This window comes from Nerophis ophidion, linkage group LG10, assembly GCF_033978795.1.
Source record: "Nerophis ophidion isolate RoL-2023_Sa linkage group LG10, RoL_Noph_v1.0, whole genome shotgun sequence".
Taxonomy (NCBI): Eukaryota; Metazoa; Chordata; class Actinopteri; order Syngnathiformes; family Syngnathidae; genus Nerophis; species Nerophis ophidion.
Window position 1 is genome coordinate 36,572,632 of NC_084620.1, and position 25,483 is coordinate 36,598,114.

A 25,483-nucleotide genomic window follows, 5' to 3' on the forward strand; every position below is an offset into this window, starting at 1 on the left:
CCATCCATTTTTCACCGCTTATTCCCTTTTGGGGTTGCGGGGGGTGCTGTAGCCTATCTCAGCTACAGTCAGGTGGAAGTCGGGGTACACCCTGGACAGTTCGCCACCTCATCGCAGGGCCAACACAGATAGACGGACAACATTCACAGACAACATTCACACACTAGGGCCAATTTAGTGTTGCCAATCAACCTATCCCCAGGTGCATGTCTTTGGAGGTGGGAGGAAGCCGGAGTACCCGGAGGGAACCCACGCAGTCACGGGGAGAACATGTAAACTCCACACAGAAAGATCCCGAGGCCGGGATTGAACCCTGACTACTCAGGACCTTCGTGTTGTGAGGCAGACGCACTAACCCCTCTGCCACCGTGAAGCCCCCCCATATAACATATATTATATATAAAACATATACAGTAATACATGAATAATATAAATATATTCTACATATATTCTAAGGCGCAATGCAGATAAGCGTGCTTATTAAGGTCTTTTTTTTTCATGCAAAAGGCGCATCGGATTATAAGGCGCATTAAAGGAGTCGTATTATTATGATTTTTTTCTAAATGTAAAACACTTCCGTGTGGTCTACACAAAATGTAATGGTGGTTCTTTGGTCAACATGTTGCATAGATTGTGTTTTACAGATCATCTTCAAGTAGCTTTCTGACAGTCGCTACCGGATGTGCCGTTTTGTGGGCTGTCTTATTTACATGACTCACCTTCGGCAGAGTCTCCTCCCCGTCATTTTCGTTATAGCGGTGTAGCGTGCAAGGACGGGAGTGGAAGAAGTGTCAAAAGATGGAGCTAACTGTTTTAATGACATTCAGACTTTACTTAAATCAATAACGGAGCAGCATCTCCTCATCCAGAGCTCAATAGAACAATGCTGAAAAAAATGTGTCCCGTGAAAAACTGTCCGACCGGCACTTTTTAACAACCAAAGTTCCTTTGGTGCATTATGTAAACCAACTACACTTGTAGTTTTTAGCGCTTCCATATCGAGATATACGTTAAAAATGTACGCTACATTATATTACAAATGGCAACAGCGGAGGATGAATGTCCGATAACAAGAATATAGTGTAAAAGAAGAAGTTTATCGACTACGCAATCGACACAGACTACAAAGGCGGACGTGCGCAAATTTTCAGGACTTATGCAGATCTTAAATACAGATCAGCAGGTACAAAAAGGTAAGAAAAGTTGGTTTTGCCTAATATTGTGAAACAAAACTCCAGATATTGTCTATTAATGGGTGCCATTTTGCGGTCCTTATACACACACCATAGTAATACTCGTATCTATGACTACAATTTCCGTAATTGGCCGACAATCCATCAAGCGGTGAGGTTTCAAAGTCATACTAAAACATGTTGACATATTTTTGAGTGCCGTGTGTTTTTTTCTTTCTTTTCAATGGAACATTTAAAATGTTGGTATTGTATCCTGGCGTCATATTACAGCCTACACATATCTCTTATGTGTGACTGCCATCTACTGGTCACGCTTATCATTGCACCATAGACCAAATAAAATTGCTTCGAAGTCGGTAAGCACAACCAAAACTATTCCGTATATTAGGCACACCGGTAAGGCGCACTGTAGATTTTTGAGAAAATTAAAGGATTTTAAGTGCGCCTTATAGTCCAAAAAATACGGTACTAAGTCCATGGAATAAAAATGTTTACCGGCACAACTAAAACAATTGGTGTTTACAGCGGTCACTCATCCTGTCTCAACACATGTGTATGCGCACAGAGCGCATACACACATACAAAAGCAGTCATGTTATTGTTATTATATAGAATATACATTCAATTACAGCTAACTATCCAAATCGCAATCATTAGCTAACAACACCCAAAACAAATATACCTGCATGCGGTACGTACATATGTAGTTACTTTATTGCAGGGGTATCAAACGTACAAGTTTTATTCGGCCCGCGGGATGAGTTTCCGAAGTATAAAAATGAGCCGACATATTTGAATGAAAGAAACAGCTGATCTTTATGTGACCACTAGATGTCGCGATAGAATTTATTTGTATTTTTGTAGATGATGCTACATATATACAAAATAAATAAACCACATGACGTTAGCGCACCAGTAGAGGAAAATGATCAAACGACATAAATATCCATCCATCCATTTTCTACCGCTTATTCCCTTTTGGGGTTGCGGGGGGGCACTGGTGCCTATCCCAGCTACAATTGGGCGGTAGGCGGGGTAAACCATGGACACAGTGACGTGCTGTCAGGGGAGGCAAGTGAGGCAGTGCCTCACCTGCCTCCAGGTGGCTTAAGCATGAGATGTTCCGAAACAAAGTAATAAAATAAAATAAGTTTTAATATTTCTCTTTTGGTTTATGCTTTCTATATGATTTTGGTGTGGTTCCTGCATATTTTGATAGTTGATATGGTCAAAATTGCGGAAATTCCATGTTTTCTGATCAAAACAATGCAGCAGATGAGAAGTGAGGCCGGCACAGGCGGTGCCTCCACGGCTATACACAGTGTGTATTGGGCGCATGCTTGTTGCCACGTGGAAAAGGCAGGTCTCTAGGCAGCAAGTACCTCTGCCTCAAGGTAGGGGGCAATATATTGTCAACTTGCAGTTCAATGCCTCAGCAGTACTCTGACTCGCCACACTGGGAGAAGTGGGGGCGCTCAAGCTAGCAGACACAGGTCTCTCCAGCGGAAGCCAGCATTTTTTTATTTTCTTTTTTTTTTACGTATTTATAACAAACATGGCATTTTATTAGAGTAAGCCAGCGTTTATGGGTGTTTTTTTGTCAGATGCAAAAATACTGTTTAATTTCTTGGAATGAAATTGAATTAAATGAATGTTTCTGCCAATATGGAGGATTATATACTGTATCCAAGATGAAATACTTTTCTAAACTGGACTTTGAGACAAAATGAATGCGATCATACAAAGTATGTTTTCATGGAGGATAGCTATTGCTGCTTCAGATACAAATACAGAAAGGTAAAATACGCTCACAATACTTGATTTATTTCGTTAAAGGCCTACTGAAATGAGATTTTCTTATTTAAATGGGGATTGCAGGTCCATTATATAAGTCATACTTGACCATTTCGCGATATTGCCATATTTTTGCTGAAAGGATTTAGTAGAAAATTCGACGACAAAGTTCACAACTTTTGGTCGCCAATAAAAAAGCCTTGCCTGTACTAGAAGTAGCAGACGATGTGCGCGTGACGTCACGGGTTGTAGGGCTCCTCACATCCTCACATTGTTTATAATCATAGCCACCAGCAGCTAGAGCGATTCGGACCGAGAAATCGACAATTTCCCCATTAATTAGAGTGAGGATGAAAGATTCATGGATGAGGAAAGTAAGAGTGAAGCACTAAAATAAAAAAAATAAAAAAGAGAAAAAAAAGAAAAGGCGACGGCTCCAGGCGACGGCAGTGTGAGCGATTTATAGATGTTATTAGACACATTTACTAAGATAATTCTGGAAAATCCCTTATCTGCTTATTGTGTTAATAGCGTTTTAGTGAGATTATAAATACCTAAAAGTCGCATGGCTGCAGTGACCGCCAGTGTCTCTGAGAGAAGCCAATGGAGGAGCCAAGATCACAGCTGCCTTTTTGACAGCCGCAGGAGGAGGTCGCATAATCCGCTCCGGTAAGAGCCGACTTAATATCACAATTTTCCCATCCAAAAACTTGCTGGTTGACATGTGGTAGAGAAACATGTTCACTTGACCGCTGTGTAAAAGCAGCTGCAATCCACCGCTTTCCACCAACAGCATTCTTCTTTATAATCTCCATTATTAATTGAACAAATTTCAAACGATTCAGCAACACAGAAGTCCAAATTACTGTGTAATTATGAGATAAAAACAGACTACTTTTAGCCGTGAGTAGTGCTGGGAGAACACGTCCACCCCAACCAATAACGTCACAAGCACGCGTCAACATGAGCGTCATCATTCCACGACGTTTTCAACAGGATACCTCGCAGGAAATGTAAAATTGCAATTTAGTAAACTAAAAAGGCCGCATTGGCACGTGTTACAATGTTAATATTTCATCATTGATATATAAACTATCAGACTTCGTGGCAGGTAGTAGTGGGTTTCAGTAGGCCTTTAAAAGCAAATGGGACCAAACATATTTAATAACAACTTTATCAAATAGTTTTTGGACCCGTTTATCATTTCCTAATGTCATTATGATAACGTTTTTTTGAAAGCGAATAACTCCCTTTTTTTTCCTGTAACTCTAGTCCCATCCATCCATTTTCTACCACTTATTGCCTTTCGGGGTCGCGGGGGGCGCTGGCGCCTATCTCAGCTACAATCGGGCGGAAGGCAGGGTACACCCTGGACAAGTCGCCACCTCATCGCAGGGCCAACACAGATAGACAGACAACATTCACACTCACATTCACACACTAGGGCCAACTTAGTGTTGCCAATCAACCTATCCCCAGATGCATGTCTTTGGAAGTGGGAGGAAGCCGGAGTACCCGGAGGGAACCCACGCATTCACGGGGAGAACATGCAAACTCCACACAGAAAGATCCCGAGCCTGGATTTGAACCCAGGACTGCAGGACCTTCGTATTGTGAGGCAGACGCACTAACCCCTCTTCCACCGTGAAGCCCTGTAACTCTAGTGTGCAACCTAAATCAACAATGACTAGAGCTGCACATATGAATTTAAATTTTTTTAAAAAAGAAGAAAAAAAAGGATGTATGCCTGGACAAGTCGCCACCTCATCGCAGGGCCAACACAGACAGACAGACAACAATCACACTCACATTCACACACTAGGGCCAATTTAGTGTTGCCAATCAACCTATCCCCAGGTGCATGTCTTTGGAAGTGGAAGGAAGCCGGAGTACCCGGAGGGAACCCACGCATTCACGGGGAGGACATGCAAACTCCACACAGAAAGATCCCGAGCCTGGTATTGACCCCGGGACTACTCACAAACCCCTCTTCCACCGTGCTTCCCACTGGTACATAAATAACATACTGTATTGTACTGTATTGTATTATTTCAAAATCAAATTACCGTATGTTATTAGATGTACTACATAAATAACATACGGTAATTTGATTTTGATATTTTTTTTATCTTGATAGATTGAAAATTAACACCAATGAGTTGATTGATGAACATTATGAAATATTTTAAGGGGAAAGTATAAATAAATAACAACAAATAAATGTAGAATACTATTAATTGAACATGTAAGTGTAAAAAAAAAAAAAAAAAACATTTTGATTTGTACATTTTCAGAATGTGCTTGTTGTATTTTTAAACAAAGAAAACAATTTGAAGTTCTCTTTACTTTTAAGTTATCATGCCATGATTTTACCAGTCCGGGCCACTTGGAAGTAGATTTTTCTCCATGTGGCCCCCCATCTTAAATGAGTTTGACACCCCTGCATTATTACATCCTAAAATGTAATATATGAGAATGCAGTTGAGATAGACTCAAGCACCGGCGGTATAGCTCGGTTTGTAGAGCGGCCGTGGCAGAAACTTGTAGGGTTCCCGGTTCGATACCCGCTTCCGCCATCTTAGCTTCTGCTGCTGTGTCCTTGGGCAAGACACTTTACCCACCTGCTCCCAGTGCCACCCACACTGGTTTAAAATGTAACTTAGATTTTGGGTTTCACTATGTAAAAGTGCTTTGAGTCACTTGAGAAAAGCGCTATATAAATATAATTCACTTCACGTACTAATAAACGTAGCGTTTTTGCTTAGGACTTGACTTGGCAGCCTTGCACCGAAAGGTTTCTGCTTGTTGGCCTTTTAATACAGCGTGCACTGTACAAACACAAAAAAACAGCTGTGAACCCATAATCTGACCAAAATGGAAAGGGTTTGACAGTGGCTGTTGGTTGCCATGACAACAACTTTTACAGCCATGCAAAAAAAAAAAAAAAAAAAAAAAAAAACTTTCTTTGTTTAAAGTAGAACATCATAATTAAGTCTTAAACAAGTTCGGATTTTGTGCGGCTCGAATCTTCATTTAGCCTTTTTATTTTCTTTTATTATTTTTTTTCAAAAAACGACAAATTAATCCCTTCCTGTTTGCGAGAGAGACATCCAACTTCACTTGGAGCAGCTGCATGTGTTACACTTAAAAGGCCCTCCATTTGATTTGCTTGCGGACGCAGCGTGAGTTGGAGCAGCACATAATCCCCCGCTCTCCCTGCATGAGACATGTTTTCTGCGGGATTATCCTGCAGAAAACTCACCTCTGACAACCATCACGCCTCCTCTGCTTTATGATTAATAATAGAATAAAATAAAATAAAATAACAGTAGGACACTAACATAGTTAAAAAAGAAAAAAAAAAAGCATAATAAGTGGATGTTATGCAGTATCTTAAATATATCATCAGCTCCCTCTGCTGGTGTAAAACAGTACTAACATATGCCTGGGAGACTACAGTATAAAAATAGCAGTAGGTTGATTCTGTATGTAATGTACCCTCGCCCTGCAAGATGTACATTAATCGCCACTATTATTTGATTGCATCATGCTGCCATCGACATTTTTCCGCCAACTTTCCTCAGGAATCGTCACACATGGCCTCCCCCCTCGCCACCCCCTGCCGCCATGGGTCCAAATCGAAGGCGGTTGATTTCAGTCCATTCGCCAGACACTTCATTGCACCGCCGCCCCCTCCTCGTTCACTCTGCCTTTCCATCAAACTGACACGTCCTGCGTTTATCTCCATCTCCTGTCAGCTCGCCACCTGCACCGCTACCACCGATGGAGGTGAGGTCGCTCGCTGTCGTTTACACCAGAAAATGACATCGAAACCAGATTGGGGGGGGGGGGGGGGGGGGGGGGGGGTGGCTCCATTGACAGAAAAAAATGCCCACACAGGAACTGACGTCAGAAAGAACACGCCACTGCCAACTTCATAATAAAGCGGTTTCGTAGCTCGGAGGTAACCACTGGTATTGTGGAGGCAAGTCCACCAGAAATGCCCGTTTTTCTCCTTCTGCATGTACAGACGCTTGTGGACATCACACATGAATACCTTAAGTGAAGAAAGTGCAGCTATTTGGGATACCACACTTCTAAGACGACAAGAGAAATTTCGAATGCACGAAAAACTTTTTCCATATGTCGAAGGAGAGACAACGAGAATGCGGGCTTTCGTGGATGTGATAAAAAAAGGTAGCGTGTGCTTTGTATTACCTGGCCGTCGAGGGAAGACTAACTACGGAAAATCGCGAATGCATTTGGACTGGCAAAGCAGACTGTATCAGTCATTGTCCGCCATGTATGTCACGGACTCAACGTCGAGGTCAAGAGTATATAAAGTCACAAAAAACAAATGGACAATGAAGGTGAAGGCAAAAGAGTGAGTAGTATTCTGACCAGATATCTAGATACGAGGGGAGTGGGGAAAAATCGATTCGAATATGAATCGAATCGTTTATGTTGTGCGATTGAGAATCGATTCTAATTTTTTTTAAATCGATTTTATTATTTTTTTTTTTTGTTAATTGTAATTAATGTATTTATTTATTTTTTAATCAATCCAACAAACCACTACACAGCAATACCATAACAATGCAATCCAATTCTAAAACAAAACCTGACCCAGCAACACTCAGAACTGCAATAAACAGAGCAATTGAGAGGAGACACAAACACGACACAAAACAAACCAAAAGTATTGAAACAAAAATGAATATTATCAACAACAGTATTAATATTAGTTATAATTTCAGCATAGCAGTGATTAAAACTCCCTCATTGAAATTATCATTAGACATTTATAAAAATAAAAATAAAGTGTCACAGTGGCTTACACTTGCATCGCATCTCATAAGCTTGACAACACACCGTGTCCAATATTTTCACAAAGATAAAATACGTCATATTTTTGGTTCGTTTAATAGTTAAAACAAATTTACATTATTGCAATCAGTTGATAAAAATTGTCCTTTACAATTATAAAAGCTTTTTACAAAAATCTACTACTCTGCTTGCATGTCAGCAGACTGGGGTAGATCTTGTTGAAATCCTATGTATTGAATGAATACAGAATCCTTTTAGATCAGGAAAAAATTGTTTTTGAATCGAGAATCGAATCGAATCGAAAAAATCGATACATTATCGAATCATGACCCCAAGAATCGATATTGAATCGAATCGTGGGACACCCAAAGATTCACAGCCCTACTAGATACCCAGTTTGATTGATGTAAAATGTTCTCTATCACATTGTTAACTTGTCTAATAAGGATTTGATTAATTTATGGACGGCGTGGCGAAGTTGGTAGAGTGGCTGTGCCAGTAATCTGAGGGTTACTGGTTCAATCCCCACCTTCTACCATCCTAGTCACGTCCGTTGTGTCCTTGGGCAAGACACTTCACCCTTGCTCCTGATGGGTCCTGGTGAGCGCCTTGCATGGCAGCTCCCGCCATCCGTGTGTGAATGTGTGTGTGAATGGGAGAATGCGGAAATACTGTCAAAGCGCTCTGGGCTCCTTAAAAAGGGGTAGAAAAGCGCTATACAAGTACAACCAATTTACCATTTATGATGGCTCCGATGTGATTCACTACAATAGGGGCCAACAACATACTGGATTACAGTTAATTGAAATACAACAACACTGGATATTGTTCAGATAAGTTAAAATTAAGAATTTGCACACAAAGCAACACTGGGTTTGACTATGGCTTGCGCATTTTCCGCGCATGCGTTCCAGGTCGCGTTGCGCCGGCAGACGGAGGGGGGCGGGGTTCTTAAACAGTGGCATTGTTGTATGTGGACACGGATAAAGTTAAGTGTGATTTACCCTGGATAAAGGCCGAGAAGATGGTCTAACTTGACTATCTAGAGGAAGTAAAAGTCGTAACAAGGTTTCCGTAGGTGAACCTGCGGAAGGATCATTACCGGAGGAGAGAGAGAAAACGCTCCGTGAAGTCTCAGGGCCTCGTGGCAGGGAGGGCTGCTCGGCGGGCGGGGTTTCGGCCCCGTCTCGCCCTCGGGCCACCCTCCCCACCCACCACTTGGCGCGCGCGGCGATTCCGGGCTCCGCCACCGACGGACGGGCTGCAGCCCGACGGCGGAGCCGACCCGGGGAAGCCGCGCGGTTTCGGGGATACACACACACACACGCAGAAGTCCCAGGGCTTTGGGGCGGGCTCTGGCCCGCCCCTTGGCGCGGGTGGCACTGCGGGCTCCGCGACCGATGGCCGCGCTGCAGTCCTTAGGCCGTCAGGCGCGTCCCGGTGGGCCGCTCGCCTTTCGGAACCTTGAACCGGCATCCGCTTCCGAGCGGGGGGTTTCGGGCACCCAACTTGCCTCCCTCATAAGGCCCCGTTAGTGTTAACAGGGGCCTTAGGCTATCCATGCTATATCTCACCTAACCTTATCAATGTCCACACTCACACAATGTCACTGTTTAAGACCCTCCGGCGAGATGCAACCTAGTACGCATGTGCGGAAAAAAATGCGCGTGTCATAGTCACCTCTGACCTGGAAGTGTATTCTTACCCTCTGCTTCAATGTAGCCTATTGCCACATTTCTCTTAACAGTATACCTTGCTTGCCTCACCTGTTAGACTATTGTAGTGAATCACACCTGAGCCATCACTCATGAATCATATATTTAATGGACGTATGAAAGTAATGTGATAAAGAACATTTTTACAACAATCAATCTAGGAATCTAGATATCTGGTCAGGACACTGTGCTTGTAGGCTGAAACTGATGGTCATACTTAAAGTTTAAGTTAAAGTACCAATGATTGTCACACACACACTAGGTGTGGTGAAATGTGTCCTCTGCATTTGACCCATCCCCTTGATCACCCCCTGGGAATTGAGGGGAGCAGTGAGCAGCAGGGGTGCTGCGCCCGGGAATCATTTATGGTGATTTAACCCCAAATTCCAACCCTTGATGCTGAATCCCAAGCAGGGATGCAATGGGTCCTGTTTTTATTGTCTTTGGTATGACTGAGCCGGGGTTTGAACTCACAACCTACCGATCTCAGGGCGGACACTTTAACCACTAGGTCACAAGTAGGTTGACGGCCGCAACCACTTCATGGCTGCACTATAGTTACGGCGTACTAAACTAGATATTGAGTAATCACTCGACATACATGGCTGACAATAACTGATACAGTCTGCTTTGCCAGTCCAAATGCATTCGATATTTTCCGTAGTCTTCACTCGTCGGCCAGGTAATACAAAGCACACGCTACCTTTTTGTATATCATCCACGGGAGCCCGCATTCTCGTTGTCTCTCCTTCAACAATCGGACAAAGTTTTTCGGCAAGTAAAATCACAGCTGACCTGGACATTCCAAATTCTCTTGCCGTTCCTCTGGCACAACACACTCTTCACTCATAACTCAAAACATAACCCTTCCAGGCCTTATCCAAAACCATCGCTCAACATTGCAATTTTGCCGTCTGAGATGTGTAGTATCCAAAATAGCTGCAATCGCGCGTTTCCTTCTCATATGTTCAGAGAGGAAGTGACGCCAGTTAGAACGCGCCACAAGCGCCTGGCTGTGGCGTGTTCTTACTGGCGTCACTTCCTCTCCGAACTCAGTTTGTAAACAGTCGATGAGTCCCTAGGAAGCTAAGAGCCGGAGATTCAAGAAACACACGACGCACTTACCCGTGTAAAAAATGATCCAAACAAGGAGACCTTAAACGATGCGTTAGTAGGGCTTAGACTAAATACTTATTTGTTGTTGTCCGGCGGGCAGCTCGGTGGCAGAGGGGTTAGTGCGTCTGCCACACAATACGAAGGTCCTGAGTAGTCCTGGGTTCAATCCCAGGCTCGGGATCTTTCTGTGTGGAGTTTGCATGTTCTCCCCGTGACTGCATGGGTTCCCTCCGGGTACTCCGGCTTCCTCCCACTTCCAAAGACATGCACCTGAGGATAGGTTGATTGGCAACACTGAATTGGCCCTAGTGTGTGAATGTGAGTGTGAATGTTGTCTATCTGTGTTGGACCTGCGATGAGATGGCAACTTGTCCAGGGTGTACACTGCCTTTTGCCCGATTGTAGCTGAGATAGGCACCAGCGCCCCCCACGACCCCAAAGGGAATAAGCAGTAGAAAAATGGATGGATAGATGGAGTTGTCCGGCTTAATGTAAACAGGGGCCTAAAAGGGCTTTTAAACTCGATTTCGCGCAACGCACTTTCAAAAGACTATTGTGGGATCTCTGACATTTTCCGAAATTTTTGATACATTTATTTTACTAGTTTCCGCAATCCACTTTTGGGTTGCAACCTACCAGTGAAGTCTTTGTTACTGACAGCTGCATTGCTTCACTTTGGACTTTAAAGACTCATAAGTCCTTCCATTGGCGGACCCTCTTCTCATCAGGAATGTCTATCAGTGCGGCTCACCCACTCACTTTCTTACACTTTTGTCACTGTAGACTGAAGCCGTTTCCCAAAGGCTTTAGCTTTACCGCCCTTCCTCCTTCTCCTCCTTCTCCTAAATCTCAGGAATCATACAAAGGTTTGCCACTTCTGAGGAAGCAAGCGCGGTAATCCTCGGGCTCAACTTCAAAAAGTAAAGCTGGAAAGACACTCGCCTCTGTTCTGGCAAGTCAGCCAACAACAACTACCTCAGCTGGGAGACCTTTACTCCTTTCCTCGGCTTCTCGTACCCCTCTTCACTTCTGTGCAATGATATAAAACCGAGCGGTGATAAGATGAGGAATAAGTGAAGTAGGTAGGAGGAGGGGGACGATGTAGAGCAGGAAGCGTCTGGTATTGTGGGAAATGGAGGGAGGCAAGGCAATTTAGAGTTCCCACTTCTACTGTCTGTCTCCAAGGGGAAGTTGGCACATTGTCAGCACATCTTTATTTGGCTCCACTATGCCGGAGCTGAGGTGACAGTTGAGCTCCAGTTGAGGACCGCAACTACAGTAATTCCATCTTTCTGCTTAGATGAATACAACTGGGAATACTTGGGGAGAGAAATGCATGGAGAGCATTCTTTGAGTTGTGTATTTGCATATATAATATGTAAATAATAATGTATTTTATATTTCAACTGTGGTAATTTTTTTGACTACTTTTGTTTTCTCTCTCTTTCTGTGCCCGTGTGTGCATGATCCTTTCCATCCTTTGTAACTGAGCTACTTTGTGGAAAAATTTCCCTTGTGGATCAATAAAGTTTGTTTTAGTCTAACTAAGGGTGGGTACAGAATTTAATAATTTTAAAGGTAACAGCCAAAGTCTGTTTGTACCACCAGGTACCGGTACACGTAAAATGCAACATTACCATATTTCAATACCTTTTGTTGTACTTGACGTCACATCCGGTTGCAAAGTTGGCACCAGCTTAAGACCTTGGCAGTCAAGCAAGAAGGCGGCGCTCGAAAAAACGCCACTTTTCAAAATGTGCTAGCTCGATGCTAATTTACATTGGATTTGCCATAGGTAGACTCAACAAAAAACTTTTGTTTTTGCTGTCTTTTGGTGCCCTTGTGTGCACGTTCGTTTTCATCCTTGCGCTTTCCATCCTTTTTAACTGAGCTACTCTGTGGAACAATTTCCCTTGTGGATCATTAAAGTTTGTCTAAGTCCAACTAAAAGTGGGTACAGAATTTAGTACTTCTATAGGTAACAACCAAAGTCTGTCAGTACTACCGGGTACCGATACACCTAAAATGCAACAGTACCATATTTCAAAACCTTTGTTGTACTTGACTTCACGTCTGGTTGCAAAGTTTGCACCAGCTTAAGACCTTGGCAGTCAAGCAAGAAGAAGGCCCTCAAAAAGGTGCCGCTTTTCAAAATGTGCTAGCTCGATGCTAATTTACTTTGGATTTCCCTTAAACATGCTACCGATTAGCTTTAGTGATTTTACATGGCAATTTAAACACCTCCAAATTTGGTAATCAACACTAATGCTAAGATGCATGTTACAATCAAACAGCTGGTGTGTAATAATAAAGGCAATACTTACAGTTTAACCACTAGGTAGTCTCAACAAAACCTTTTGTTTTCACTGTCTTTTTGTGCCCTTGTGTGCGCGATCCTTTCCATCCTTACCCTTTCCATCCTTTGTAACTGAGCTACTGTGTGGAAAAATTTCACTTGTGGATCAATGAAGTTTGTGTAAGTCTAACTAAGGGTGGGTACAGAATTTAGTAATTTTATAGGTAACAGCCAAAATCTGTGTGTACTACCTGGTACAGATACACGTAAAATGCAACATTACCATATTTCAATACCTTTTGTTGTACTTGTCGTCACATCCGGTTGCAAAGTTGGCACCAGCTTAAGACATTGGCAGTCAAGCAAAAAGAAGGCGCTCAAAAAAACACCACTTTTCAAATTTTGCCAGCTCGATGCTAATTTACATTGTATTTGCCATAGGTAGACTCAACAAAAAACGTTTGTTTTCGCTGTCTTTTGGTGCCCTTGTGTGTACGATCCTTTTCATCCTTGCGCTTTCCATCCTTTGTAACTAAGCTACTGTGCGGAACAATTTCCTTTGTGGATCAGTAAAGTTTGTCTAAGTCCAATTAAAAGTGGGTACAGAATTATTTAGTACTTCTATAGGTAACAACCAAAGTCTGTCAGTAGTACCGGGTACCGCTACACCTAAAATGCAACAGTACCATATTTCAACACCTTTGTTGTACTTGAGTTCACGTCTGGTTGAAAAGTTGGCACCAGCTTAAGACCTTGGCAGTCAAGCAAGAAGAAGGCGCTCAAAAAAGTGCCGCTTTTCAAAATGTGCTAGCTCAATGCTAATTTACTTTGGATTTCCCTTAAACATGCTACCGATTAGCTTTAGTGATTTTACATGGCGATTTAAACACCTGACAAAGAAGTTGGGAAAGGTGGCAATAAATATTGATAAAGTTGAGGAATGCTCATCAAACACTTATTTGGAACATCCCACAGGTGTGTAGGCTAATTGAGAACAGGTGGGTGCCATGATAGGGTATAAAAGCAGCTTCCATGAAATGTTAAGTAATTCACAAACAAGAATGGGGTGAGGGTCACCACTTTGTAAGCAAATTGTCGAACAGTTTTAGAACAACGTTTCTCAACGAGCTATTGCAAGGAATTTAGGGATTTTACCATCTACGGTCCGTAAAATCATCAAAAAGTTCAGAGAATCTGGAAAAATCACTGCATGTAAGCGATGATATTACGGACCTTTGATCCCTCAGGCGGTACTGCATCAAAAACTGACATCAGTGTGTAAAGGATATCACCACATGGGTTCAGGAACACTTCATAAAACCACTGTTAGTAACTACAGTTGGTCACTACATCTGTAAGTGCAAGTTAAAGCTCTACTATGCGAAGCAAAAGCCATTTATCAACAACACCGAGGAACGCCGCCAGCTTCTCTGGGCCCGAGCTCATCTAAGATGGACTGATGCAAAGTGGAAAAGTGTTCTGTGGTCTGACAAGTCCACATTTCAAGTTATATTTGGAAACAGAGGACGTGGTGTCCTCCGGAACAAAGAGGAAAATAACCATCCGTATTGTTATGGGCGCAAAGTTCAAAAGCCAGCACCTGTGATGGTATGGGGGTGCATTACACATCTGTGACGGCACGATTAATGCTAAAAGGTCCATACAGGTTTTGGAGCAACATATGATGTTATCATGGATGCCCCTGCTTATTTCAGCAAAAGAATGCCAAGCCACGTGTTACAACAGCCTGGCTTCATACTAAAAAATTGTGGGTACTTTCCTGGCCCGCCTGCAGTCCAGATCTGTCTCCCATCGAAAATGTGTGGCACATTATGAAGCGTAAAATACGACAGCGGAGACCCCGGACTGTTGAACGACTGAAGCTCTACATAAAACAAGAATGGGAAATAATTTCACTTTCAAAGCTTCAACAATTAGTTTCCTCAGTTCCCAAACATTTATTGAGTGTTGTTAAAAGAAAAGGTGTTGTAACACAGTGGTGAACATGCCCTTTCCCAACTACTTTGGCACGTGTTGCAGCCATGAAATTCTAAGTTAATTATTATTTGCAAAAAAAAAAAAAATGTTTATGAGTTTAAGCATCAAATATCTTGTTTTTGTAGTGTATTCAATTGAATATGGGTCGAAAAGGATCTGCAAATCATTGTATTTTGTTAATATTTACATATAACACAGTTTCCCAACTCATATGGAAACAGGGTTTGTACAACGCCTTAGGGATGAATTAGAACGGAGACTGAGAGCTAGGCCTTCTCGACCAACATCAGTGTGTGACCTCAGAAATGCGATTTTGGAAGAATTGCCGAAAATTCCTGTAGACACACTCCACAGCCTTGTGGACAGTCTTCCCAGAAGAGTTGCAGCTGTGATAGCTGCAAAAGCTGGACCGACATCATATTAAACCCATTCCATTCTACTGTTTACAAAAAATCTCATCATGTATTAAAGGCCTACTGAAATGAGATGTTCTTGTTTAAACGGGGTTAGCAGGTCCATTCTATGTGTCAGACTTGATCATTTCGCAATATTGCCATATTTTTGCTGAAAGGATTTAGTAGAGAACATCCACGATAAAGTTCGCAACTTTTGGTCGCTCATAAAAAAGCCTTGACTGTACCGGAAGTAGCAGATGATGTGCGCGTGATGCACGGGTTGTGGAGCTCCTCACATCCCCACATTGTTTACAATCATAGCCACCAGCAGCGAGAGCGATTCGAACCGAGAAAGCGACGATTTCCCCATTAATTTGAGCGAGGATGAAAGATTCGTGGATGAGGATCGTGAGAGTGAAGGACCAGAAAAAAAAAAAAAGGCAAGGGCAGTGGGAGTGATTCAGATGTCATTGGACATATTTACTAGAATAATTCTGGAAAATCCCTTATCTGCTTATTGTGTTACTAGTGTTTTAGTGAGATTATATGGTACCTGAAAGTCGGAGGGGTGTGGCCACGGGTGTGGTGACCACCAGGGTCTCCGTTGGGAGGAGGTAATAGTCCGCAGCTGCAGGAGGACGCAATCTCCGCTCATGTCTACGGTAAGAGCCGTTTTATTAGCACAATTTTTTCACCGAAACCTGCCCGTTGGCATGTGGTTGGGAACCATGTTCGCTTGACCGCTCTGTTCCATAGTAAAGCTTCACCTTCGGGAATGTAACCAAGGAAACACCGGCTGTGTTTGTGTTGCTAAAGGCAGCCGCAATACACCGCGTCCCACCCACATCTTCTCTTCTTTGACGTCTGCATTATTAATTGAACAAATTGCAAAAGATTCAGCAACACAGATGTCCGGAATACTGTGTAATTATGCGATTAAAGCAGACTACTTATAGCTTGGATCGGGCTTGAAGAACATGTCCGCTACCACCGGTGACGTCACGCGCACGCGTCATCATACTCGTCATCCTTCCACGACGTTTTCAACAGGATACTTCGTGGGAAATTTAAAATTGCAATTTAGTAAACTAAAAAGGCCGTATTGGCATGTGTTACAATGTTAATATTTCATCATTGATATATAAACTATCAGACTGCGTGGTCGGTAGTAGTGGGTTTCAGTAGGCCTTTAAGTCTGACCACTATTACAGCATTGGTTCTGTTTTTGCTGTCTTGTGCAAATTAAAGACCATGTGGTCAAGGACATAGGTGTGGACTCGAGTCACATGACTTGGACTCGAGTCAGACTCAAGTCATGAATTTGATGACTTTAGACTCGACTTGATGAAATGTAAAGATGGAGACTTGCAACTCGACTTAGATTTTAACATCAATGACTTGTGACTTCACTTGGACTTGAGCCTTTTTTTGCTACTTTCCCCAAAAACCACAGATTAAAAAGTTATTCAGGAGCGCTCCGTATCTTCCATCTTCCACATGTGTGTCTGTCAGCGTGTGTGCTGTCAGTACAACATCCAATCAACGTTGTTTTCATCCCACAGCATTCATCCAATCAAATTGCAGGACAACCAACGAAGAAGAATTGTCAAAGACGTCCCAGTGAGGAATATTTATGCCACAGATAGTTTTGTTTGGGTTTTAAAACTACGAGTTGGTCAACAAAAAACGAATTGCAGTATGCAAAACATGCGGTTCGAAGATTACAGACGGAGACGCAACAACTTTCAACTTCGTTCAACATTTGAAGTTGCACAAACAACGGTAAGTTTTGAATGTAAACAATTGTTTATTGGCTAAGTAGCGTAACTTTTATTTGTTGTGTAGTTAAATCAGTGAGGCTACATTCGTTCATGTTTGTACATTCACTGTACAAACATACAGTACTGACATGTACACATACTGTACTTATACAAGTAAATATATATACATACATACACTCAGGCACATAATCATGTTTCATCAAACATAAATGAACGTTGTTACTCTAGGTTAAACAGGGTAACACATGGCACACTGACAAAGCTTAACCTACTGTTACTACAACAATCTAAAAGGTTAATATAGGTTGCTTCTTATTCTTCCCCTCCATTTTTCTGCATTATGTTGTATCTCTAGTTATTGTTACGTATTTGTATTGTTGCATTTGAACAACTGTATTGTTGATAATAGAGGTAAATTGTCGGTATTGTTCATTATCAATGACGCTATTCCTGTTGGTATTGGCATTTCTGTAGTTTAATAATGCTCATTGTCATTTCTGTATTAATATTTATCTCGCAAACTGCTTCTTTGCTATCACTTTTGCCATCATATTTGTACTTACAGTATCATACCCACAGTTTAGTGGCTATGATACTGTAGCCACTAAACTACAGTATCATATTAGTTTTTTTTTTCTTCATGTTTTTAGTTTCATGTTTCATGTCCATAGTTTATTCTAAGTCTTAGCTTTTTTTTTCTGCGTTAAGCTGTGCCTTCGCCTTGAGCGCTTTTTGTAGTACTTTGAGTCTGAATAATTAAATAATGTTCCTACCTTCAAGCCGTGTCTAGTATAGTCCAATTTCATCTTGGGAGAACCCCCCCTTCACGACAGAAAAAAACTTGCTAAACTGTGGATTGAAACAAATAGCAAGGACTATAGACATGAAACAAAAAGACTCACTGGACACGGCATGAATTGAACAGCATGATCTATAGCAAGGAAAGTCAAAACAGGGCAATGTCGCCAGCCCGACTAACTGGCAAAACGGGCTTAAATAATAATCTCTGATTAGAGCAGGTGCGTGATCCAAACACATGAGACAGGTGAAACTAATCAGTCGTCATGGAAAGTAAAACAAAAAAGGGATCGCAAACACGAACTAATGGAGTCCAAAAACTAGCAAAAAATAACAAAACCTAATCCAGACCACAGAACATGACAGAAAGGACTTGTAACTCAAAATACAGGACTTGGGATTTGACTTAAGACTTTCCAGTCTTGACTTTGGATTTAAGTTAAAAAGTTAAAGTATCAATGATTGTCACACACACACTAGGTGTGGTAAGATGTGTCCTCTGCATTTGACCCATCCCCTAGATCACCCCCTGGGAGGTGAGGGGAGCAGTGGGCAGCAACAGTGGGCAGCAGGAGTGCTGCGGCCGGGAATCATTTTGGTGATTTAACCCCCAATTGCAACCCTTGATGCTGTGTACCGAGCAGGGAGGTAATGGGTCCCATTTTTATAGTCTTTGGTATGACTCGGCCAGGGTTTGAACTCACAACCTACCGATCTCAGGGCGGACACTCTAACCACTCGGCCACTGAGTAGGGGCCTTGGCGATCTTTTAATGAACAGCATATGACACATAGCAAGAGTGGTCCTCAGGTCCTGTTGATCAGGGGCAGTAGCTCCACTGCCACAGATCCACTATTAACCACTAATATCACAGTCAAAATGAAAGCTTGTTCCCATAGCCACCATAAACTGTTAATAATGTTTAGACAAAAGTGTATATTATATATACTATTATATTTATATTATTTATATTAGGTGTGTGTGTGTGTGTGTGTGTGTGTGTGTGTGTGTGTGTGTGTGTGTGTGTGTGTGTGTGTGTGTTTGTGTGTGTGTGTGTGTGTGTGTGTGTGTGTGTGTGTGTGTGTGTATATTTTGGGTACATGCATGTGTATGTATGTGTGTATATATATATATATATATATATATATATATATATATGTATATATATATAAATTGTATATATGTGTGTGTTGTGTACATATGTGTGTGTACATATGTATATATGTAAGTGTGTGTGAATTTAAATGTATTTTATATAGACAATATATAGCAGCAACCACTGAATTGAATTATATTATATATATTATTGTATTATATATTCTATATATATATATATTGTATATGTATGGGGGAGGGACCTAATAAGTTTACTTCTTCCCACTCCCTTTTGAGCCAATCTTGACATCTACAAAAGATTAGTCACATGTAATGTTTTCAATGTAGGTGTAAAAATAATGTATCTATATATTTTTTTTGTATTTTATGTCATTCTCATTCTCTTGTTTTGTTTGCATGGCTCAAAATAAACCATTCATTCATTCATCTTGGATGCTGTGTACCAAGCAGGGAGGTAATGGGTCCCATTTTTATAGTCTTTGGTATGACTCGGCCAGGGTTTGAACTCACAACCTACCGATCTCAGGGCGGACACTCTAACCACTCGGCCACTGAGTAGGGGACTTGGCGATCTTGACTCGGGACTCGAGGGCAAAGACTTGAGAACAAAACAAGGACTTGGTCCCACCTCTGGTCTAGGAGAGCCTTGTTTTCTTCTCCACTTTAATTTGCACTTCTAACTTCTTGTATACAGTGAGAAATGTCATAAATACCAGCTTCTTTTCAAATAAAAGCAGTCCTCTAACTTGCAATTATAGCATTTGCAAGTTAGAATTGTTAAATACATTAAAAAAAGGAACAGAAAAAAGCGAACTGACCTTTGCTTGGTTGTATTCATAGCAGCGGTAAATAATGCTGTGTCTCTGTGAAACTAGTAAATATGTTAAATAGGAAGTGGTTGGTGTGTAATTACATTTTAACGCAGGTGTGCAGACATGAAAGTGGCGTCTCTGTGCGAGGAAGCCAAGCAGACTCAGACGGTTCGCGACTTAAATATTTCACATGGAGGAGGCGTACTTCAAAAAAGAGGCAATGTAGCCTTCCTATTCAATCAGACGGCTTGCTCACCTCACTTCTGAAATATTGATGTCTTCCTGCCTGTGCGTCCTTGCTAAGGAGGGACTTCATGCATTTAGGAATTTTTGGGTGAACTTTAAGTGTTGTTATATTATTGCAAACGAGTCAGGAGTAGCACATAAAGTGGGGCAAAAAAGTATTTAGTCAGCAACCGATTGTGCAAGTTCTCCCACTTAAAATGATGACAGAGGTCTGTAATTTTCATCATAGGTACACTTCAACTGTGAGAAACAGAATGTGAAAAAAAATCCAGGAATTCACATAGTAGGAATTTTAAAGAATTTATTTGCTCAATATCTCACGATACATGGCCCCATTCATTTTTTCCTTAACACGGATCAATCGTCCTGTCCCCTTAGAAGAAAAACAGCCCCAAAGCATGATGTTTCCACCCCCATGCTTCACAGTAGGTATGGTGTTCTTGGGATGCAACTCAGTATTCTTCTTCCTCCAAACACGACGAGTTGAGTGTATACCAAAATGGATACATGGATGATACAGCAGAGGATTGGGAGAATGTCATGTGGTCAGATGAAACCAAAATAGAACTTATTGGTATAAATTCAACTCGTCGTGTTAGGAGGAAGAAGAATACTGAGTTGCATCCCAAGAACACCAGACCTACTGTGAAGCATGGGGGTGGAAACATCATGCTTTGGGGCTGTTTTTCTGCTAAGGGGACAGGACGATTGATCCATGTTAAGGAAAGAATGAATGGGGCCATGCATCGTGAGATTTTGAGCCAAAACCTCCTTCCATCAGTGAGAGCTTTGAATAGTTGACCAAATACTTATTTTCCACCATAATTTACAAAAAAATTCTTTAAAATTCCTACAATGTGAATTCCTGGATTTTTTTTCACATTCTGTCTCTCACAGTTAAAGTGTACCTATGATGAAAATTACAGACCTCTGTCATTATTTTAAGTGGGAGAACTTGCACAATCGGTGGCTTACTAAATACTTTTTTGCCCCACTGTAGTTGTTTTTGTTCCACACAAATTAGTCTTTTTAAATTATAAATCCGTCCATATTATTGTCTGACAGCACACTGACTGAGATTGGATGCGTTGAAGGGTTATAAACTTGGTCATGTGATGATACAAGCACTAATGGGCCAGAAGAGCGATGCGCTGATATCCTTAATTGATGGATTAGAAGCATGCAATTCCCTGTCGACGGGGAGACGATGAAGGGAGGGAGAAAGTAAGCCCTGCAAGCCTGCGCTTGAACATGACCTGAAAAGGTAATTGAATGGAGGGGCTTCCCAAGATGTTCTATTTAAATAACAAAAATTCATTAATGTGAAAGTCTTATTTTTTTACTTCTGTGACTAGTGTTGTCCTGATCCCAATGATACTTTTTAGTACTTTTTGATACTTTTCTAAATAAAGGAGACCGCAAAAAATGGCACTATTGGCTTTATTTTAACAACAAATCTTAGGATGCATTAAACATATGTTTCTTATTGCGAGTTTGTCCTTAAATGAAATAGTTAACATACAAGACAACTTGTCTTTTAGTAGTTTGTAAGCAAACAAAGGCTGATAATTTAGTTGCTGAAATATGCAGGAACATATTGTGTTATTTTCCATTTGATTATTTCATCAGAATTAGTAAGGACAAGTGGTAGAAAATGAATTATTAATCTACTTGTTAATTTACCGTTTGTATCTGTTTACTTTCTCTTTTAAAATGTTTTATCTGCATTTCTGTTAAGATTTAATAATCACTTATTTTTCTGTTGTTTGATACTTTGCATTAGTTTTGGATGATACCACAAATTTGGGTATCAATCCAATACATTGGTCATATTCTAAGTCCTCATGTGTCCAGGGATATATTTCCTGAGTTTATGATCATAATATAAATTAAATGAAAAAAAGAAAGAAAATGTTTTGATACCAAAAAATATCAATGTAATCATAGGGCTGCAAATCTTTGGGTGTCCCACGGTTCAATTCAATATCGATTCTTGGGATCGCGATTCGATTTTTTCGATTGAAAGCGATTCTCGATTCAAAAACGATATATTTCCGATTCAAAACGATTCTGTATTCATTCAATACATAGGATTTCAGCAGGATCTACCCCAGTCTGCTGACATGCTAGCGGAGTAGTAGATTTTTTTTTTAAAAGCTTTTATAATTGTAAAGGACAATGTTTTATCAACTGATTGCAATAATGTAAATTTGTTTTAACTATTAAACGAACCAAAAATATGACTTATTTTATCTTTGTGAAAACATTGGACACAGTGTGTTGTCAAGCTTATGAGATGTGATGCAAGTGTAAGCCACTGTGACACTATTGTTTTTTTTTATAAATGTCTAATGATAATGTCCATGAGGGATTTTTAATCACTGCTATGCTGAAATCATAACTAATATTGATACTGTTGTTGATAATATTCATTTTTGTTTCACTACTTTTGTTTTGTTCTGTGTCGTGTTTGTGTCTCCTCAATTGCTCTGTTTATTGCAGTTCTGAGTGTTGCTGGGTCAGGTTTGGTTTTGGAATTGGATTGCATTGTTATGGTATTGCTGTGTAGTGGTTTGTTGGATTGATAAAAAATTTTAAAAATCGATTTTTTTAAAAATGAGAATCAATTTTGAATCACACAACGTGAGAATCGCGATTCGTATTCAAATCGATTTTTTTCCCACACCCCTACTAAATACGCTACTGTACTTGGTATCAACACAGTGGATGTTAGGTATAGATCCACCAATGGCGTTTGTTTACATTGTGACGGCGGTGAGCTACAGTGTGTAGTGAAGTATGTTTAGCTATTCCTCGTCCTGCAGGGATGATACTTGTAAGAAAATTATTTTGTTTTTCGCAATGGAGGCGAAGATTAGTGATTTGGAAGTAGCTAAAACACTGCCGACCGGGGATGGGCGTTAGCCACTAGCTTGTTAGCCATGTCTTAAAGCACCTCTTCCGGTGGGCGTTTCAGTGTTTTAACTTCACCTTTATCGTTAGTTTTTAAGCCAAAATGCGTCGGTTCTCCCTTTTCTGTCTACACACTGTGTCTGCTTGTAAGTACTCCGTGATTGTGCACTGCTGAACATGCTCGTCTGCTCATAAACCAGCAATGAGTATCGTGCAACTATACTGATACAGGTATACCGTACATTCCTAGCTGTGACATATTTTTTGTGAGTGATAATCATGTCATTGTTATGTGCAATACCCATTACGAGCACTACGCAAAGATAACTGCACACTGGGTAGTCAAGCGTTTAGTTTTTTTATGTTCGGTTGCTGGCCATCGTTGTCAGAAACACCCATTTGGGGTACAAACTAAGCTAAAACCCTACATTGTATCAACTCACTGATAGTGGCAACCCATTGACAGGAAAAGCCAAAAGAGGGGGGGAGGCTTTAAATAAGAGCATGAATTGAAATCAGGAAATATTTTTACTTAAATAATTAATCAGAGTGCAGGAGAGAGTGGACAGGAGCCCATTTCTCTCTTTGACCAAAGGGTCAAGAGTATTTTACGAAGCAGCAGCAACAGAACCAACATTATAATATTAGTATGGAACAAAATGTTTAGCCAAGAATAATAAAGCTGATTTTAGTTTTAGCCAAAGTGTAAAAATGTTGATTCGTGTATACTGAACAAAACTATAAACAATACTTACGGTTTTTGCTCCCATTCTTCATGAGTTGAACTCAAAGATGAAAAACTTTTACCATACACACAAGATAAATTTTCCTCTCAAATATTGTTTACAAATCTCTGTTAGTGAGCATTTCTTCTTTGCCAAGATAATCCATCCCACCTCACAGGTGTGGCATATCAAGAGGCTGATTAAACAGCAGAGTGGCCTTTTATCATGGCCAGACTAAGGCACACCTGTGCAATAATCATGCTGTTTAATCAGCATCTTGATACGCCACACATGTGAGGTGGAAAGGAGAATCTTGGCAAAGAAGAAGTGCTCACTAACACAGGTTTAGGCAGATTAGTGATCTATATTTGAGGGAAATAGGTATTTTGTGTATTTAGTAAAAGTTTTAGAACTTTGTGTTCAACTCATGAACAAAAGTGTTCCGTTTATTGTTTTTGTTAAATGTAATATAAATTTGCCGACCTATTTTTGTCAAGACTAGGACTTTGGTGTGGATTGTTTTCCTGTGGTGCAAAGCGACTAGATCGGACACGACGTAAAGTTAACGACATCTTTTAATATTAACTCGAAAGTACTACAAAAACAAAGGGTATAAACAAAAGGCACTCACAGCGGAGGTACAAATCCTGGCTCTGAAAACAAAAACTAAGACAAAGGCAGAACTACGGACAAAAAAACGAAAGCACTTACTGTGACAAGAAAGGAACATGAAAAAGCATGGATCATCAGCATGAATAACAAGGGTGTGTAGAGGGTGATGTCGCCAGGCTGACTGCCTGGCAACTACAGGCTTAAATAGTGCTGTGGTGATTAACAGGTGCATGAGTCCAAATGAATAAGGTGCCCCAGAAATGCCAATCCGGGTCGCCAGGCACCAATCGTTAAACAGGAAAATTTAACAAAATGTATTAAAACTGGTCACATGTAAGTGTTGAATTGTTGGTCTCCATATTGCGAATGCATCTACCATTCAGTCAGTGGCAAAAACTAGTCAATCAATCAATCAATCAATGTTTACTTATATAGCCCTAAATCACTAGTGTCTCAAAGGGCTGCACAAACCACTACGACATCCTTGGTAGGCCCACATAAGGGCAAGGAAAACTCACACCCAGTGGGACGTCGGTGACAATGATGACTATGAGAACCTTGGAGAGGAGGAAAGCAATGGATGTCGAGCGGGTCTAACATAATACTGTGAAAGTTCAATCCATAATGGATCCAACACAGTCGCGAGAGTCCAGTCCAAAGCGGATGTAACACAGCAGCGAGAGTCCCGTTCACAGCGGAGCCAGCAGGAAACCATCCCAAGCGGAGGCGGATCAGCAGCGCAGAGATGTCCCCAGCCGATACACAGGCAAGCAGTACATGGCCACCGGATCGGACCGGACCCCCTCCACAAGGGAGAGTGGGACATAGGAGAAAAAGAAAAGAAATGGCAGATCAACTGGTCTAAAAAGGGAGTCTATTTAAAGGCTAGAGTATACAAATGAGTTTTAAGGTGAGACTTAAATGCTTCTACTGTGGTGGCATCTCGAACTGTTACCGGGAGGGCATTCCAGAGTACTGGAGCCCGAAATGAAAAAGCTCTATAGCCCGCAGACTTTTTTTGGGCTTTGGGAATCACTAATAAGCCGGAGTCCCGATGGGGAGGTACCGATGGGGAGGTCTTCTCTATCAGTGTGTACAAAGTTCAGTTATGGTTGGGGCTATTTCTGGGAATGGGTGATGTAACTG

General features: G+C 41.2%; 1 long non-coding RNA gene across 1 annotated transcript in view; it reads right to left on the bottom strand.

Moving 5' to 3' along the window:
- Positions 1-18,065, bottom strand: part of LOC133559902 (uncharacterized) — a 39,131-nt gene extending 21,066 nt beyond the window's left edge. The window contains exon 1 of the long non-coding RNA XR_009808320.1: positions 17,889-18,065. This is a non-coding gene — a long non-coding RNA (uncharacterized LOC133559902). The remainder of the gene's footprint in view (positions 1-17,888) is intronic.
- Positions 18,066-25,483: the final 7,418 nt, after the last annotated feature.